At 42.2% G+C, this 16,352-nt stretch overlaps 1 pseudogene; it reads right to left on the bottom strand.

Annotated features, from left to right (window-relative positions):
* Positions 1-13,665: 13,665 nt before the first annotated feature.
* LOC101432107 (zinc finger protein 280A-like) lies at positions 13,666-14,978 on the bottom strand (annotated as a pseudogene).
* Between the last annotated feature and the right edge of the window lie 1,374 nt (positions 14,979-16,352).

Here is a 16,352-nt window from a genome sequence, read left to right as displayed (position 1 = left end):
TCTCCACATTAACAATATCCCTCATTAGTATGGTACATTTGTTACAATTGATGAACATATTTTGGAGCATTGTCACTGAGCATGGATTATAGTTTACATTGTAGTTTACACTCTCTCCCACCCAATTTTCTAAGTTATGACAACACATATAATGGCCTGTATCTGTCACTGCAATGTCATTTATGACAATTCCCAGGTCCCAAAATGCTCCATATTACACTTGTATTTCCTCTTCCCTTCCCTCAGGACCTCCAGTCGCTATGACCTCCATATCAATGATAAAAGTTCTTCCTTAGCTAGAATCACAATAGTAGAACACCAGTAATTCTACTCTAGTCCATTGTTCATTCCCTAATCCTGAGGAGTCTGTCATGATGATGCCCATTCCACCTCTAATTGAGAGGGGGTTTTAGATCTTGTTTGCAATTGCAGAATCTTTCTATTTCTTGGGATGGTCATTGTCCATCATCATCTTGTTATTATTTGTCTTGGGTGAGTCCAATGAACTAGAGAGTAGGTGTTGCAACTCTGTTGAGATTCAGGGATCACCTGGTATATGGACAGCTTGAAGATTTAAGTCTCTTGGACATACACTTTTCAACACTAGTACTAACTATTGGTTCATATAGAAGGTGCAGAGGAGCCAATTGTAGGGAAATCACACCTGAGTCCAACTCTATCACACTGGGAATAATAAATTACAAAGTAGGAACTACTGGCAGGGCAACAAAATCCTGGGCTGTCCCCCTGCCACTAGTGTCTGGATGAAGCAAGAGGTTTTGGATCTCACGTCCCCATGAACCTGGACCTCTGTGGTAAATGCTGGTGCTTGAAACTGATGCAGAGTAATAATTGGCCTCATCCTCAGGATGGAGTCTGGAGATGCGCAGGGAGGCTGTACTGTGAGACTTGGAGCCAGAGAAGTGACCAGGGATCTCTGAAGACATTTACTGACATCATAAATGAGGAGTTTGAGGGCCATGCCTAGGCGCTATTGGGACCATGAGGCATAAGTATAACTCCAGATGTTGTTTCTGCTTCCATCAGAGGAGAGTGTTGACCATCTATCCTGGAACCATAGATCTTAGAGAAGGGTTCATATTGGACATCAGTGTTGTGGATGCCTAAAGACTCCCCTGGGTCAGGCAGTGTTGTGGTCTGCTAGGCTGCCAAATGCAGAAACCATGAAATGGGTTGCCTTTTACAATGGGGATTGATTAGCTTGCAAGCTCACAATTCTGAGACCATTGAAATATCCAAACTGAGCCATTATCAATATGATGCCTCCTTCCTGAGGACCAGCTATTGGCAATCCTGGATTCCTCAACAATTTGACAAGGCACATGGCAGTGTCTGCTGATCTCTCCCTCTTCCAGATGTCATAGCTAACAGCTTTCTTGGCTTTCTCTCTTTCTCTTTCTGTATTCACTCCATTTATAAAGGAGTCCAGAAAAAGGATTAAACCCACCATGGACCATGCTTAACTGAAGTAACCTCATCAAAGGGTCCTGCTTACAAAAGATTTAAACACAAAAGACTGGATTATTTCTAAGAACATACTTTCCTGGGGTCCATACACCTTCAAACCACCACAGAGGGTGAACTAGGATTGGGATGAGGGAAGGGATGCTCAAAGATTTGGACTAAGTCTCCCATGTTTGCTCTCCAAAGCAATATTTCCAGAGATTTCTAACAAGATTCTGAAAAATGCACCTGAGTAGAAATGATACATTCCATGTTTAAGGCCCGGTGAAGACACAACCTCAGTTAACCCTAGAGTTCCACCTTTGCTAAATCTCTTTCCATGAAATATGGGAGCAAACTTTGGCTTTTAAACATGAAAACAGGGCAAAGATAATAGGATGTCAACCAAATGATTACACTGCATTATTTAAGATCCCATCTTAGCAACTGGAGAGGCAGTTTCCATGCTAAGCCTAGAGATGCAAACATTCATTTTCTGACCACCCCATTAGAGGTTACACCCAGCAGGGACTGTGGTCAATCTCTAGGCCATGACATTGGCTGGCAGTCCATAGTCCTCAAAAACCAGCTAGGAAATGACATCCACCAGGGAGGTCAAAGCAGAGTCTCCACCAGTTGGGCTCCAGATGAGAACACAAATTCCTTGAGTTCAGCCTGTAAAGACCCACAGCAGAAGACACCTAAAAGGATGGCATAGACTTCTGACCACAGGCAACCATACTACATGGGTATCATCCGAAGGCACCAGATTCATGGTAACTTCTTATGCATCATGAGAAAATGAATACATGGGTGTTCTGGGTTGCTTTGTTCAGACCAATAAAGATAAGGACTAGAGGATGGTGGGTAATGGTGACACTGGGTCCATGAGAGCCTAAGACCATGTGCAGTTGAACAGAAGATGTCTTCAAATGAGGCGATCCTGAACGGTCTCAGGAGCAAGGAGAAGTCACTGTCCCTTCCCTATTTTTGGCCATCATGGAGTGTGATGGCATTGGCAGCTCAGTCCACATCACAGAACAGAGGGAGATTTACTTTTCATTTTGGTGAGCCAGGCTCCGTGGGAGATAGATTCACATTTGTGCTTGACCATGAGGAAGCCTGTTGGTGTAGTGGTGGCTGATTCATGAATCATGTGACCCAAGAGAGAGTGAAACTTACAGTCAGACCCAACACACTATGTGAGGATGGCAGATGCTGAGGGCTTGAAGCACTTTTTGTCACACTTCCCCATGAACTTGAACCACTGGGACTAGTGCTACTGGTTGTATATGAGCAGCAGTAATAATCTGTCTCATCCTCGGGCTGGAGCCCGGAGATGCTCAGGGAAGCTGTGCTGCCAGACTTGGAGCCAGAAAACTGAACAGGGATCTCTGAGGGTTGTTTTCTGATATCATAAATGAGTTTAGGGGCTGTGCCTGGGTGATTGGAACTAAGAGACATAGTTATAACCCCCAATAGCGCTGCTGCTTCCAGCACAGGAGTGGGTGACTGCCCCAGAGCAACAGACACTGAGGGAGGCTGAGTCAAGGTACACTGAGCCCAGGACCCTGAAAAGGAAAAAAAAGACAGTGAGTTCAGGACCAGGCTCCATGTGCATCAGCAGATGTGTAAATAAAGGGGTTACTCCTCAGAAAAAGGGGTTTCTCACTGGGCATTGAGTGAGGAGCATGAGGAAGAGGGGAGCCTAGACCATGGTGGAGACACCCATAGCTCTGCACCTGAGACACACAGCTGGGCAGGGTAGCATCAGGGACTTTATACCACAGACTGCCTGTTGATAGAAGGGGATGGGCACTTCATGCAAATCTGTTTACTGAGCCCAGAGAGTCTTCATTACACACTACATAGCCAGAAACACGGAGGTTGGGTCCCTTCATTGAGTCCTGCACCTGAAGCCCGCATGAGGCAGGTGACGCAGAGTGACATGTGCTTCCCTGAAACAGCTCTTGGTCCCTGGGGACACAGTGCAACTGAGTGGGGGTAAATCAGCCATTAAGCCCTGCCCTTACCCCAGCCCCTCACAGAAGTCACAGAGCTCCCTGACCTCTGCTCGTGCCATCCAGTTTGAGTCCCTGGATTGGGACAAGTGACCCCAGTGCCAAAATGCAGATACCTCAACATGTCTTAAAGAGAGCCACAGATGCCTTCCAGTAGATAAAAGAGTTTCCCCAGGAACAGTCCTGCCAATACCAGAACTGCTGTTTGGCAGGGTCCTGCTCTTTTTTTAAAATTTCTCTCCCCTTTCCTGCCCCAACCCCAGTTGTCTGCTCTTTGTGTCCATTCACTGTGTCTTCTTCTGTGTCCATTTGTATTCTTGTCAGTGGTTCCCAGAATCTGTGTCTCATTTTGTTGTGTCATCTTGCTGCGTCAGCTCTCCATTTGTGTGGCACCATTCCTGGACAGTCTGCACCTTTTTCATGCTGGGTGGCTCTCCTTATGGGGCACACTCCTTGTGTGTGGGGCTTGCCTATGAGGGGGACACCCCTGTGTGGCAGAGTACCCCTTGCACTCATTAGCCCTGAGCATGGTTCAGTTCATCACACAGGTCAGGAGGCCCTGGGTTTGAACCTTAGACCTCCCATGTAGTAGGAAGATGCCCTATCCATTGGACCAAATCCGCTTCCTGAGTCCTGCTCTTTTTTTGTGTTTATTTTTTTAATGTTACATTAAAAAAACATGAGGTCCCCACATAGCCCCCACCCACCTCACCCCACTCCTCCCCCCATAACAACCTCCTCCATCATCATGAGACATTCATTGCACTTGGTGAATACATCTCTGAGCACTGCTGCACCTCACGGTCAATGGTCCACACCATAGCCCACACTATCCCCCAGTTCACCCAGTGGGTCATGGGAGGACATACAATGTCCAGTAACTGTCCCTGCAGCACCATCCAGGTGAGTCCTGCTCTTTTAGTGGCCAAATTCTCAGACACATCTGAATGCATCTATACGGGTGTTTAATGAATACAATTTAGGAATAAACCATGACAGTGCAGATACAGGTGTGGTGCTCCTTAGCCCGTGCCAAGGATGACCAGGGCCCTGAGGAGTATTTGCATACTTAATGAAGAAATCTAAAAAATGCACATTTTATGTATTTATACTCTTATGTGACAGGATTTTGGTCTATGTGATATTCTACACTTGCTTCTTTCCCTCAACAATTTTGACCTCACAAATCTAACAAGGCTCATTGAGATTTCTTAAAATTTTCCTGAAATCTGCTCCTCTCTGATTAATCTCAAACTAAGGGACCAAGATTTGTCCTTGAGGGCTTCTACACATCTCTTATTCTCATCCTCATATTCTATCCAAAGTACTGCTGATACCCCTCCTAGATGTCCCCAGAGCTGTCCTCTGGGCTCCAGGTACATCCGGGACCTGTTCCAGTTTGCAGCACAATGTCACTCACCTGGCCTTGAGCTTCCTCCTCCTCTCTGTCACACACTGTGTACGCAGCAACCACACTGAGCTTGAAAACCTGCCTCAGTTCATGTCACAGACTGATGTCCACAGTTGCATCTCTCCCTAGTAAACCACTACCCCTTCCTCCCACATCCCTCCTCTTCATCACCTTCCTTGTCTCCCCCTGGTTGGCCATGATCCATCCCCCAGAGCCACCTTTCTGTAGGACCCACCCAGCAACAAATTCTGATCCCACAGTGCCCCCTGGTGTACAACATCCTCTTGGGGAAATCAGACAGAGGATGAACTCTGGAATAAGGAGGGAGAGCAAGGACAGGGTATAGGGCTTTGGAAAATGCCTTGAAGGAGCAAAATTTGCAGAGAACTCCAAGAAGTGTTCACTGTGGATAGAGGGAAATCTCAGTGAATGCTGCAGGGGTCACATCTGCTCCTATGTTATGCTAATGAGGGTGGGAACTAAGAGCAGCTGGCATCCTACCCCCTGAATCTCTCATCCTGGTGCTGTCTTCAGACAGGCCTCCTTCTCTGTACAGAGGAGGATGCTGGCTCTGTCCTCTGCACAATGATCTCTGCAATCTTTTTACCTGGTGCTCTGAGCTCACCTTATTCCTGAGTAAATTTCTCTTGGCTCCTAGCAAAGACTGGTTTTCAAGTAGTTCCTAGAGAAAGATGCATCATCAAAATATTAACTAGAGATGTGAGTGCTTACAATGAAGGGAAAAGTGCTCATCAACCAGGTTTTAATAAGAATAAGGATATGGATATAGAAATAGGGGGATGAATGCTCCCTGAGGATGATCTTTGAAGATCACAGTCCATGTATCTATGTTCTTAAGACTTGTGGTCTGAACCAGAGTGAGAAGAGTTCTGAGGTCACCTCAGCAAATGTTCACAGTGAGGACTAGGATTGATGAGGAGGAAATGTTTGTTACACAGATGCTGTGCTTGTGTACTTTCTCTATAGAAGGTAAGAGGATATCCTTTACTTCTACATATCTCCATGACCTTTTCTCATTAGCTTTTTACAGGTGTCCTTCCAAGCTGCATATCATTTAAGTGTAAACTCAGTAATGAACTGGAAGAGTAGGTGAACTCTTCAGTTGCCAGCAATTTGGAGAGTGGGCCTGGTTGTGGAGAAGACAAGGGCTGGAACTGTGTCTCCTGGTGCAGCCATGGAGTGTTCCCCAGAAAAATCCCTACCTCCAAACTCTAAAATCCCTTCCTCTTCAGGATGTCCTTTTTAAAAAAAAGATTTATAACCCCTCCCCATCATTCTGTGCTTGTTGTGTTCTCTCTCTTTGTCTTCTTCCTAGGAGGCACTGAAAACAAAACCTGGGGCCTGCCATGTGGGAGGGAGTCACACAGTCACTTGAGATACATCCACTTCCTGCTAGTTAAGTCTCTGATAGTGTTTTCTCACTGTGTCTCTTCCTTGCATCATTTCTCTGTGTCATGTTGTTGGATCAACTTGTGTCACCTTGATACACCAGCCTGTCACATCAGCTCACTGTCCTGATAGTCTTCTTTAGGAGGCACTGGGAACTGACCCCAGGACCTCCTATGTGGTAGGCAGGTGCCCAACTACTTGAAGCATATTTGCTTCCCAGGATGACCTCTAGAGACAGTCTTCAGATTTACTTCCATCCTATGAAATTCACACTAAAAAATAAAAAGGTAAAGAATTAAAGGAAACTAATTTTACAATGAAACCATAAAAACTGTAATCATGATTGATTTAGTAGTACAACTTCATTGAAGTCACTGGGAATGAGGATAGAGAATCATATGCTGGGTGCTAACCATACCCAGGGACTTGGGAAACAACCTCGGTGTCCTTGGCTGGGCACTGACACTACCAGGGATCTTGACTCTAAGGAAATGAGGATTCCACCCACATGGGAGGTAATGGAGTTTTCTATGCCATTGTCAGGATGCTCTTTACATGGGGAAAGGGACCGATTGATATGCTAGGAGCAGGTGTTAGATATAAGGATGAGTGGATGTCTTTCCATTTTTAACACTTCTTTAAAATGTAAATATTCATTAATGGAACTCTTCTTTAGGTATGATTCATTTCAAAATAGCAGAAAAAATGTTTAATAGTGTTACCCTAAGCATGGCTATTTCCAATAGAAAGGTGAGTCCTATCTGGGACCACTAATGAGAAACAAGTCCCTCATTCAGAAGATGAGTTACTGTGAGTACCCAAGGAAGGAACTGGGGGAAACTTCCTAACACCAGTTCAAAGTGAGAATAGCAATCAGGGATTTTACAGGCAAAGGGAAGTGGTAGGGGAGGAGAAAAACAAGGGATCCCAGTTGTATTAGTCAGCCAAAGGGGTACTGATGCAAAAGTACCAGAAATCTGGTGGCTTTTGTAAAGGGTATTTATTTGGGATAAATCTTCATAGTTAAAAGGCTCTAAAGAGTCAAACTCAAGTTTGTTTGCCCACCAAAGTCAGTTGCCTCATGTTGAAGCATGATGGCAGGCCATCTATGTGAGGTTTCAGGCTTCCTCTCTTTCAGCTACAGGCTGGCATAGGGCTTGTTTCTTTCCAGGCTTCCAGGGGATGTGGGATCAAAGTTCTCTCCTGCTTTGTGTCTATGAAGTTCTCTGTCTTCCTGTGTCTTCTTCTGTGTGCCTTTCCGTCTAAGTGCCCATTTATACCAGCCCATCAAAGTGTTGGTGACTCAGCCGTGTTTGCCCTACTGTATGGTCAAATTAAAGCACCAATACTACCAGGTAATTTAATCAAACAAATCAGCTGAATCTAATGTCATCAATGGATATCACACTGAGAGGAATGAATTAACTTACAAACATAATCTCTCTTTATGAGGTTAAGAAATAAACTCACACTGCCACACTCAACCCTCTGAATGCCAAAAGACATTACGATTTTTAAAAACCTTAAATCCTTTCAGTTAGCAATGCTAACTACAAAATCACATCACAATCAGTTTATAGAAATAGAGTTTGCCTTGGGGCAATTTCCTCTTTGGATGTACACCTGTGAAGCTTACAAACAAAGTTATCTGCTTCCAATATACAAAGGAACAGACATAGGATAAACATTTGTTTGCCATAAGGAGACTCTTTGAGGGAAACTTGAGTCACTGGTAATCAACAGTTCTGAAAACCTGCAGGGCATAATTCATGGTTTGTTCTCTTCCTTGGGGCCTAATGGAACCTCACCCCTTTCATAGGCTGGCCCAATTGCCATTTTTGTTGTTCAACTCTCATCAAGCATCTGGGTGGCAATCAAGTGCCAGACCTGACCATCCAAGAACTTTGGGGTGTTGGTCACACTTCACCCAATCTCTGGTGTAGAGTCACAACCCCTTAGTACAGTGAGGAGGTGGTAACATTCTCCCTCATCTCTGGTGTATGGGCCCAACCCACTCAGTACGGCGAATTGGCAAACTGGCCTTCCCTAATCTTTGGGGAGCAGGCCCACCCCTCTAAGTGCACTGAGGTGTTGACTTCACTCTCCCCAACCCATGGGAAACAGGCCCACCCTTCTCAGCACACTGGGGTAATAATGTCATTTTTAGAAAACTGTGGGCATGTGCTCCACATTGTTTATAGCCTGGGGTGGAAAAAATCCCTTTAATAGCTGACTTAAATATCCACCGTCTTCAAGTGTTGGGGCCAACTCACACTCTCTGTGCACATGGGTGGGGTTCCTCTCTAGACCCAAGGAGATGTTTTAATTCCAGACCTCAGCCTCCATGGTTTCCCTCTTAAAGACATTTTCACTTCCATCTTTCCCTTCCATGTCCCTTTTAGTTCAGGCTGAAAGTGGTATTGTTCATACAGATCTTGCAAAATGCATGTGATTTTAGCATGCAGGAAGCAGACGTCCAAACCATAAGACAGTAACATTTTCCACAAGTCTTTCCTCAGTAAAAGCATTTTCAATCCTGGCTTACAAGTTCTAAGGTTAGATAATTCCTCAAATGGGGTATTATAATTTGGGGTCTTGATCGCCATGGGATTAGAATGTCTGGAATCAGTTTCTGGTTTCTTTGTGCTCAACAATTCAGTTCTCAGTTTATCCCTTTTGTCTAGCATTTTCCTATAAACTGCAAGGAAAATCCAAACTGCATTCTCTGAGTTTACTTTGGAAAACTCTTCAGCAAAATGTCCAGGCTCACCATTTTCAAATTCTGACTTCCACATAACATCAGGAGTCAATCTTGCTAGGGTTTCTGCAATTTTAAAACACAGATTGCCTTGCCTCCAGGTTCAGTAACAGTTTTTTTATTACCTTCTAAAGCCTTCTCAGAAATAACTTTAGGACCCATATTGCTACCAAGAGTCTCTTCAGAGCAACCTATGCATTTTCCATGAAGCAGTCCACAATTTCTCAAAAAGAAAAACAAAAAATAAAAATACAACCCTTTCCCTTTTATAAAAATATATTCCAGATCTGCAGGTACTTTTCAACTCCTTAGGGGAAAAAAAAAACAAAAAACAACTTTCCAGCACTTTTGTTAATTGCAATAAACTGTCCTTCACTCTCCTGGTACAAATTTCTTATTAATTTATATAACAGTGTAATATTTATGAAATCCATAAAAGAAGGATTTTGGAATCCTGCTTTTTTCCTCTGCGTATGGTCCCCTTTGATTGTATTTGGTTCATATGAAATGTTTTATTAAATTACTTGCTAAAATCAGGGTTAAGTCCCCACCCACTTAGTGGGCTGATGTAAACAGACACTCACAGAAGACAGAGGGAGAAGAGAGAGAGCTCCAAAGATCCAAAGAGGAAAGAACTTGATTATTTCAATTCTGCCATGTGACAGAAAGGAGAAGGATCAAACAGCTGAAGTCCCAGGAAAAGAAAGGAGCCCTATGCCACCCTACAGCAGAGATCAGAAGAAGTGGGCCAAAAGAGTCTTAAGTGGAAAAAGGCCCCACAGAACAGGCAGAGATCACCCCCAATCTTGCTTTAACAAGTACCAACAGACTTTGATGAGAATTTACCTCTTGTGGTATCTTGAGTTGGACTCTTTGCAACCTTGTAACTGTAAGCATTTTATCCCCAAAGTTATACCCTTAATAAGAGCCAACATATTTCTGGAACTTTGCATCAGCATCCCTTAAATTGACAAGCTATTGGCTTTTATAAAGGGTATTTATTTTGGGTTAACACTCACAGTTAGGAGGCCATTAAGTGTCCATCTCAAGGTTGCTTTCTCACCAAATTAGGTGCCATATGTTGAAGTAAGATGGACACTGATCTCTACTGGTCCCTACTTCCCTCTGGGCTTCCAGTCTGCAGTCTTTCTTGCTTAGGGCTCATCTCTCAGGGCTTCCTATATCACTCCCTGCTGTCTTCCAAGGTCAGCTGTCAGCTATCAGACAAATGGTCCATTTCTCCCTGGGGCTGCAGGATCAAAAATGAGGAAGTTCCCACCACTTCCAAGTGTCTTCCTGGGTGATTATCTTTTATATAAGCTCACCAAGGGAGCAGGGACTCATTCTGAGTCATGCCCTGCTGAAGTGGTCAATTCAAAAGCCCTAAATTGATTTTATCAAGGAAACTTAAATCCTTTCAATTTAATATAATCACAGGACATCAAACCCAGAGGAATAGGTTCATTTACAGACATAATCTTTCACTATTTGGGATTCATTAATAATCTCAAGCTGCCACACACCCCAACATAGATCAGTTCATCAGCTTCAAGACCCAGTCTTTAGGTTTCTTTCCCATTCTTTGCCTGTGGTACCCTATGTAGAGAACAATTTTTGTCTATGTTATTCATGAGCTTATCCCAAGTACCTCGAAAATAGCAAGTATTCAAGACCATTTTTATAAAAAAAAAAAATATATATATATATATATATGGATAGACTGAGAAATAGATCAAGCAAAAGAATGTATACCTGATGACAGGTCATAGCATTTAAATGGGAAAATCAGCCATATTGCTCTGTTTTTTGTGATCCACTGAAGTGTGTGGTTGTGTGATGCTTGTGGACTTGGGGCTAGGAAGGGAAATATCTCCCACCTGATACCATCGCTCCTCTATAATGAAAAGGTCAAAGTTTCAGAAGCAGAACTATACAGTCAGGACCTGGAGCCCAAACTCTTTACTGTTTCGTGCTTTCTGTTGAAAGCATGTTTGGCCACTCCCCATTGCTGAGATTCATCCTGTTACCTCCAGAAGCTGTATCGTGTATACTACAGTTCAGGAAATGTCAGCTTTGGAAGGTGGTTGAAATGATTCTTGTTGATGGTGATCAAATTAGGTTGAACGCCCAGAATCAGCTGAAAACAGCTCAGAGTGATTCCTTCATTGCATAACCTGTTGCTTATTTAATTCCTTGTTTCAAGTAGTATTGTAGATTTACACAAGGATCATGCAGAAAGTAGGAAGCTTCCAGATTCCCACACATACAAATTTTCCTGAAAATTAATATTTTGCATTTGTGTGCTACATTTGTTACAAATGATTAGCACTATTATTAAAATTATGTTAAGAACTAAATCCATAGATGACATTAGAGTTCATTGTGCTGCCAGGGCAATGATTTTTTATTAAATACTTTAATTTTAATTACATATATGCAACATAAAATTTATTTGACCACTTTAAAGTATACAATTAAGTGTTGTTTATTGCATGCTCAATGCTGTGCCAACATCAACACTGTCCATGACCAAAACATCACCAACACACCAAATAGAAACTCTGTACCATGTAAGCATTACCTCCTCTTTCCCAACACCATGCCTGCCCCTAGTAACCTGTTTTCCTGGTTTAAAAATTTTGTGGACCCCAGAAAGTTATGTTCTTATGCAAACCCTTGTGACTGTAAACTATTTTATGTGGAGCATTTGATAAGATTCTATGGAGGAACATTTTGATTAGGTCAACTGGATTGTACCCCATTAGTTAAGAGACTGATTAGATTTTGGAACCCAGGTATGTCCTAATCATTTTATTGACCATTTATAAATCAAGGAAGACAAGCTGATAAAAGGATTGCTATTTTATTCTTCCATAATGAGTTAGAAATCCATGATGGCTATAGCCTCAGAAAGAAAGAGAAACCTGAGATGCTGAGAGGGAGAAAACAGAGGAACCACAGAGCAGGAGGAAGCTGAAAAGAGGAAGTCCAGTGTGGAAGGGGGTGACAAGTCTTTGAAACTGATTACCCAGAGTTGAGCTCAGGGAGAAAGAGAGCCTCGAGATGAAAGCAAAGAGAGATCTTCAGAATACATCTTTCCTTGCCACAAGGAATGGTCCAGGATCTGCAAGCTTCCAACCATGAGTGAGACAGCACCTCTGATGATGCCTTGATTTGGACATTTACACAACCTTGGACTAAAGTTTTTAACCTAATACAATCCTTTTCTAAAAGCCAGACCATTTCTGTTATTTTTCTCCAGAACTTTTAGCAAACTAAAACATTGGGCAGACTTTTCTTAAATTGAACACACAAAGTACCAGTGATAATGTATCCTTGGAATTCATGTGAGAACAAGACAGAGGACATTTCCATTCTCCATTATTTCCCTCAAACGCTTGCCCACTGACAATTAAATAAAAATGAAAGTAAAGTCAAACAGGCACATAATATGAGATAATACTACAATTTGAAGAGGATGGCTCTCATTCAAAAGTCTAACTATACCAAGTGTTGAAAAGAATCTATATCAATGGGAATCACAGTATGGCTGGTGGGGAAAGAAATTGTTTTAAAACCTTGTGATAAAGTATTTGATAGTTGTATGGTTGAAGATACACATATAACCAAAAATTATATTCTTAACATTAATCCCTTCCTGTGTAGCCAAACCCTTTTAAGTAGGACCTTATGGTGAGTAGGATATTGTCTTAAGATGTGATCCACTTCATTCAGAAATGCATCAATGTAACTACCTGAAAGGAACAGAAACAGATAGAGAAGGGAAATACCAGGAGATGCAATCATCCACCTGCTACATGACAGGGCTTCAAGGACCGATGCCGACTGGTTTTCAGGGAGAACACTCACCTGATGATGCCCTGATTTAGACATTTTTTCAGCATCAAAACTGTAAGTTTGAAAGCTGGTGATTTCCCATGATTAAAGACAATCCATTTTATGGTATATGCTTTGAAAAGCTTTAGCAAATGAGAAAATATATCTACATTTTACCTGCAGTTCCAACATTTTTTCTCTTAGACATATATATACCCAAGAGAAATAAGTGCAAATGCCCAAAAAAAGATGCACAAGAAACTTCTTAACAGCATTAATAAAAAGAAATAAACATTTTCCCTAAAACCCATCAAAATAAAATAGACATATCAAAGTATGCCATATTCATTTAACGTATATCTACCAGGCAATGAAAAGAAAAACTTCACTACCACATACCCAAAGGGTACATCTCACAGGAAATATTGAAGAAAAAATAAAGGAAAGTATATATTTTGTGATTTCCTCTATTTAAACTTTAAAAAAAAACTGGGAAAATGAAACTATGGACATCTGGATAGATTGCAATCAGTGTGACACAGGGGTAAGGTGTCTAGAAGGGAGGAGGAAGGAAAAATTGGACATTTCTTAAAACCAGAAACCTGTAAATTGATTATATGGTGAGCATCTAAAACCAAGGTATAGATGGCAAAGCCTATCTTGAGTCATTCATAATTCTTGCAGAATGCTAGCTGCAAGAGTCAGGAAAGTCTTCTGTTCATAACCACTGTCTCCTTGGTCTAGCAGGGGGGTAACTGAGATCACTAATTGTGAGCGTTGATTATAATAATGGATGATACATCTCTTGATCTTGGTTGAAGTGAAGTTTGAATAATAACCTTTGTTTCAGGTGGCAACCCTTCCAGTTGTTCTGGCATTTTAAAAGTTTGATGATTCTTGGTGAAAAGCTCCAATTTCTCTTTCAAAGTTAAAAACTGTAGACAGCACTTGGAATACCAAAAGACTGTTGTTCCAATGTCGCCAACAATGAGACACATAAGAAATTGATGTTTTGAAAATCTTCAGACAAAAGGGACACAGCAAGTTTTTGGAGTTTTCATGGCATGCTTGGAAATGGGTTTCCACATCAGCAAAGACTGATGATCTGTAATTGCACACCTAGCACACATAGGGCATCTCACCAGGTATATGAATGTCCTTCATGTGTTTTAAGAGAACCTGATGAGTTTCAAATGATGATTCACAGATTTTACAAACAGAGGATGGTTCTTCAGAGATCTGAACACTTTCAATGTGACACTGTACCTGCAAGGGAGTGTGAAACAGCTGGTGGCAGTGCTGGCAGGTGCTGTGGACTTCCCAGCTGTCGCCTCTCTCCTTCTCAAGCTCCAAATGCTGTTTCATATGCTTCAAATACTTTACATTTTTTAGAACTTTTGAACAACTGGCACATTTAAAATTTGCATGAATCTTCTCTTCTGGGTGCCTGCCTCCTTCATAATGTCCATAGAAAAAGTTATCAAGTAACATGACCCTATTTGCTTCCTTGAAATTAAGTCTTATTCTGACATTTTGTGCTCAAAATGTCTGTTTTTCCTGGTTCTTCAAAGCTATTTGCTATGTCTGAGTTTGTAAGAGCCAAATGTGCCTTGGCATTTTGACATGCCAATGGAAAATGTGCTTCATTTTGAACATGGTTAAATGGGATTGGATCAAACTTTGGGAGTTTACAAGGGTTCATTGTAGGAAACATATCTGAAAGGGTATCAGAGAAACATTCCTCTGCAATATCTTCTCCAAGTTTAGGCCTTTTAGGGTTGCCACTTTTCACATCAGAAGGGACATAACACTTTGAATTACAAGGACCTTTCTCCTTTCCTCCTTCAGAAAGAACAGCTCCAACTGGTTTCTGAGGCCATGGTGAGAGCCCATTAGAAGAATCATGAGGCATGACTGGTGGTGGGCTCCTGTTACAAGCAGGTTTAGAGGAATGCATAACAATAGGATTGTCTTTGGATCTTGATTCAGGTTGAGAAACCTGCAAATTGGTCATTCCTTTTGAAGGTGGGGATACTTCAGTTGCAGGTCTCGATGCATAATCACTCTCATCACTCATGAGGTGTTTCTTACTTTTTTAACCTGAGCCAGGCGTAACTCTGTTCAAAATCTTTGAAATTATGGCTTTCAGATGTGAGATTTCCTTAACAAAGACAATGTCAGCATCTTCACTGATATGTTCTGCACTAACAAACACCACATTATCATCTGTATCTCCTTGGCATTTGATTTCTTGCCATTCTTTGTCCATGGTGCTGTCTACTGATATTTCTTGCACAAGAGATCTGCCATTTTACAACTGATCTTGAAGCCAGTGGCCTCATCAACTTCCAGGCCTTTCTATTTGTTAATTTCCACCTAAGACAACTACATGACATTAGTCAGAATTTATTTGAAATGACAAAATTCATTCTTTTCTTTAATCATACCATCAAACACTGAGATGCCTAACAACATTGCTTTTTCACACCTAAGGAACACAGGCTGAAACCATTGAAGGACAGCTAGTTTTAAGTTGAGCCAGGATTTAAAACCTAGATGTGTCTGATTTGAGCATCAGAGCTTCAGGTAACATATTGTTTTCTCTGTTCTAGAAAGCCCTAGATAAAATTACTGTAGGGAATCACCACAGGAAGGTCCACATTTAAAATATTAAGATCAGCTTCTAGAACAGCATTAGCTCTCAGACTCCCTACCATTTCCATTAAGACCATATCTTTACTATTTGCTGCTAATTCCAAATTGACTTCTCCTGCCATACACCAGCCACATTGTGCCTCAGAATTTCTGGGTGGAAAATAGTTTAGAGAGTGAGGCTCCAAGGGCACATGATTGAAAGATGGAAGCTCAAATCTCAGAATGGTCAGCATCCAGGAGGTCATTCTGGAAGTTACACTTAGGCAATTCCCATCCATATATTACACCCTGTGAAAAAGTGTAAAGCCTGAAGCAACAATATTCCTCCAAAACCCAGGACATGTGGACTTCTTAAAACAACCATAAATTAAATATTCACTCACCACCACTGTGCAGGTGCTGCAGGGCCCCTGTTCCCTGAGGGGGAGTGCAGTCCGAGGCTGGAAGGATGATTTACCTTTACAGACTAGAGTTTCTGAAGTCTCGGTGACTCCACGACTAGAAACTGACCAGCCTGGGGCATGGAAAACTTGGTCCTATTCTCCCTGGTCTCTGCTGACTCACTGTTTTCCTGTCCCCAGGCCCCTGAACCCCACAGGCAAGTTCCAGGGCCACAAGGGGGCTTTGGCGTTAAGACATCTGTAGGTGTGTTATCTTTGAATAAAGTGTGAGAGTTTTAGTCACCCAGCCAGGAGCAGTATTGTTCCTGGAGACTGCATTAATTTAAAGCCTGAGGCCCTTAGGTTTGGAATTGACCTGCCTGGAGAAGTGCTGTCAAGTGGCTTAGACACTTAGC

Source organism: Dasypus novemcinctus, chromosome 19, assembly GCF_030445035.2.
Source record: "Dasypus novemcinctus isolate mDasNov1 chromosome 19, mDasNov1.1.hap2, whole genome shotgun sequence".
Lineage (NCBI taxonomy): Eukaryota > Metazoa > Chordata > Mammalia > Cingulata > Dasypodidae > Dasypus > Dasypus novemcinctus.
This window is presented reverse-complemented; position numbering and strand designations above follow the sequence as displayed.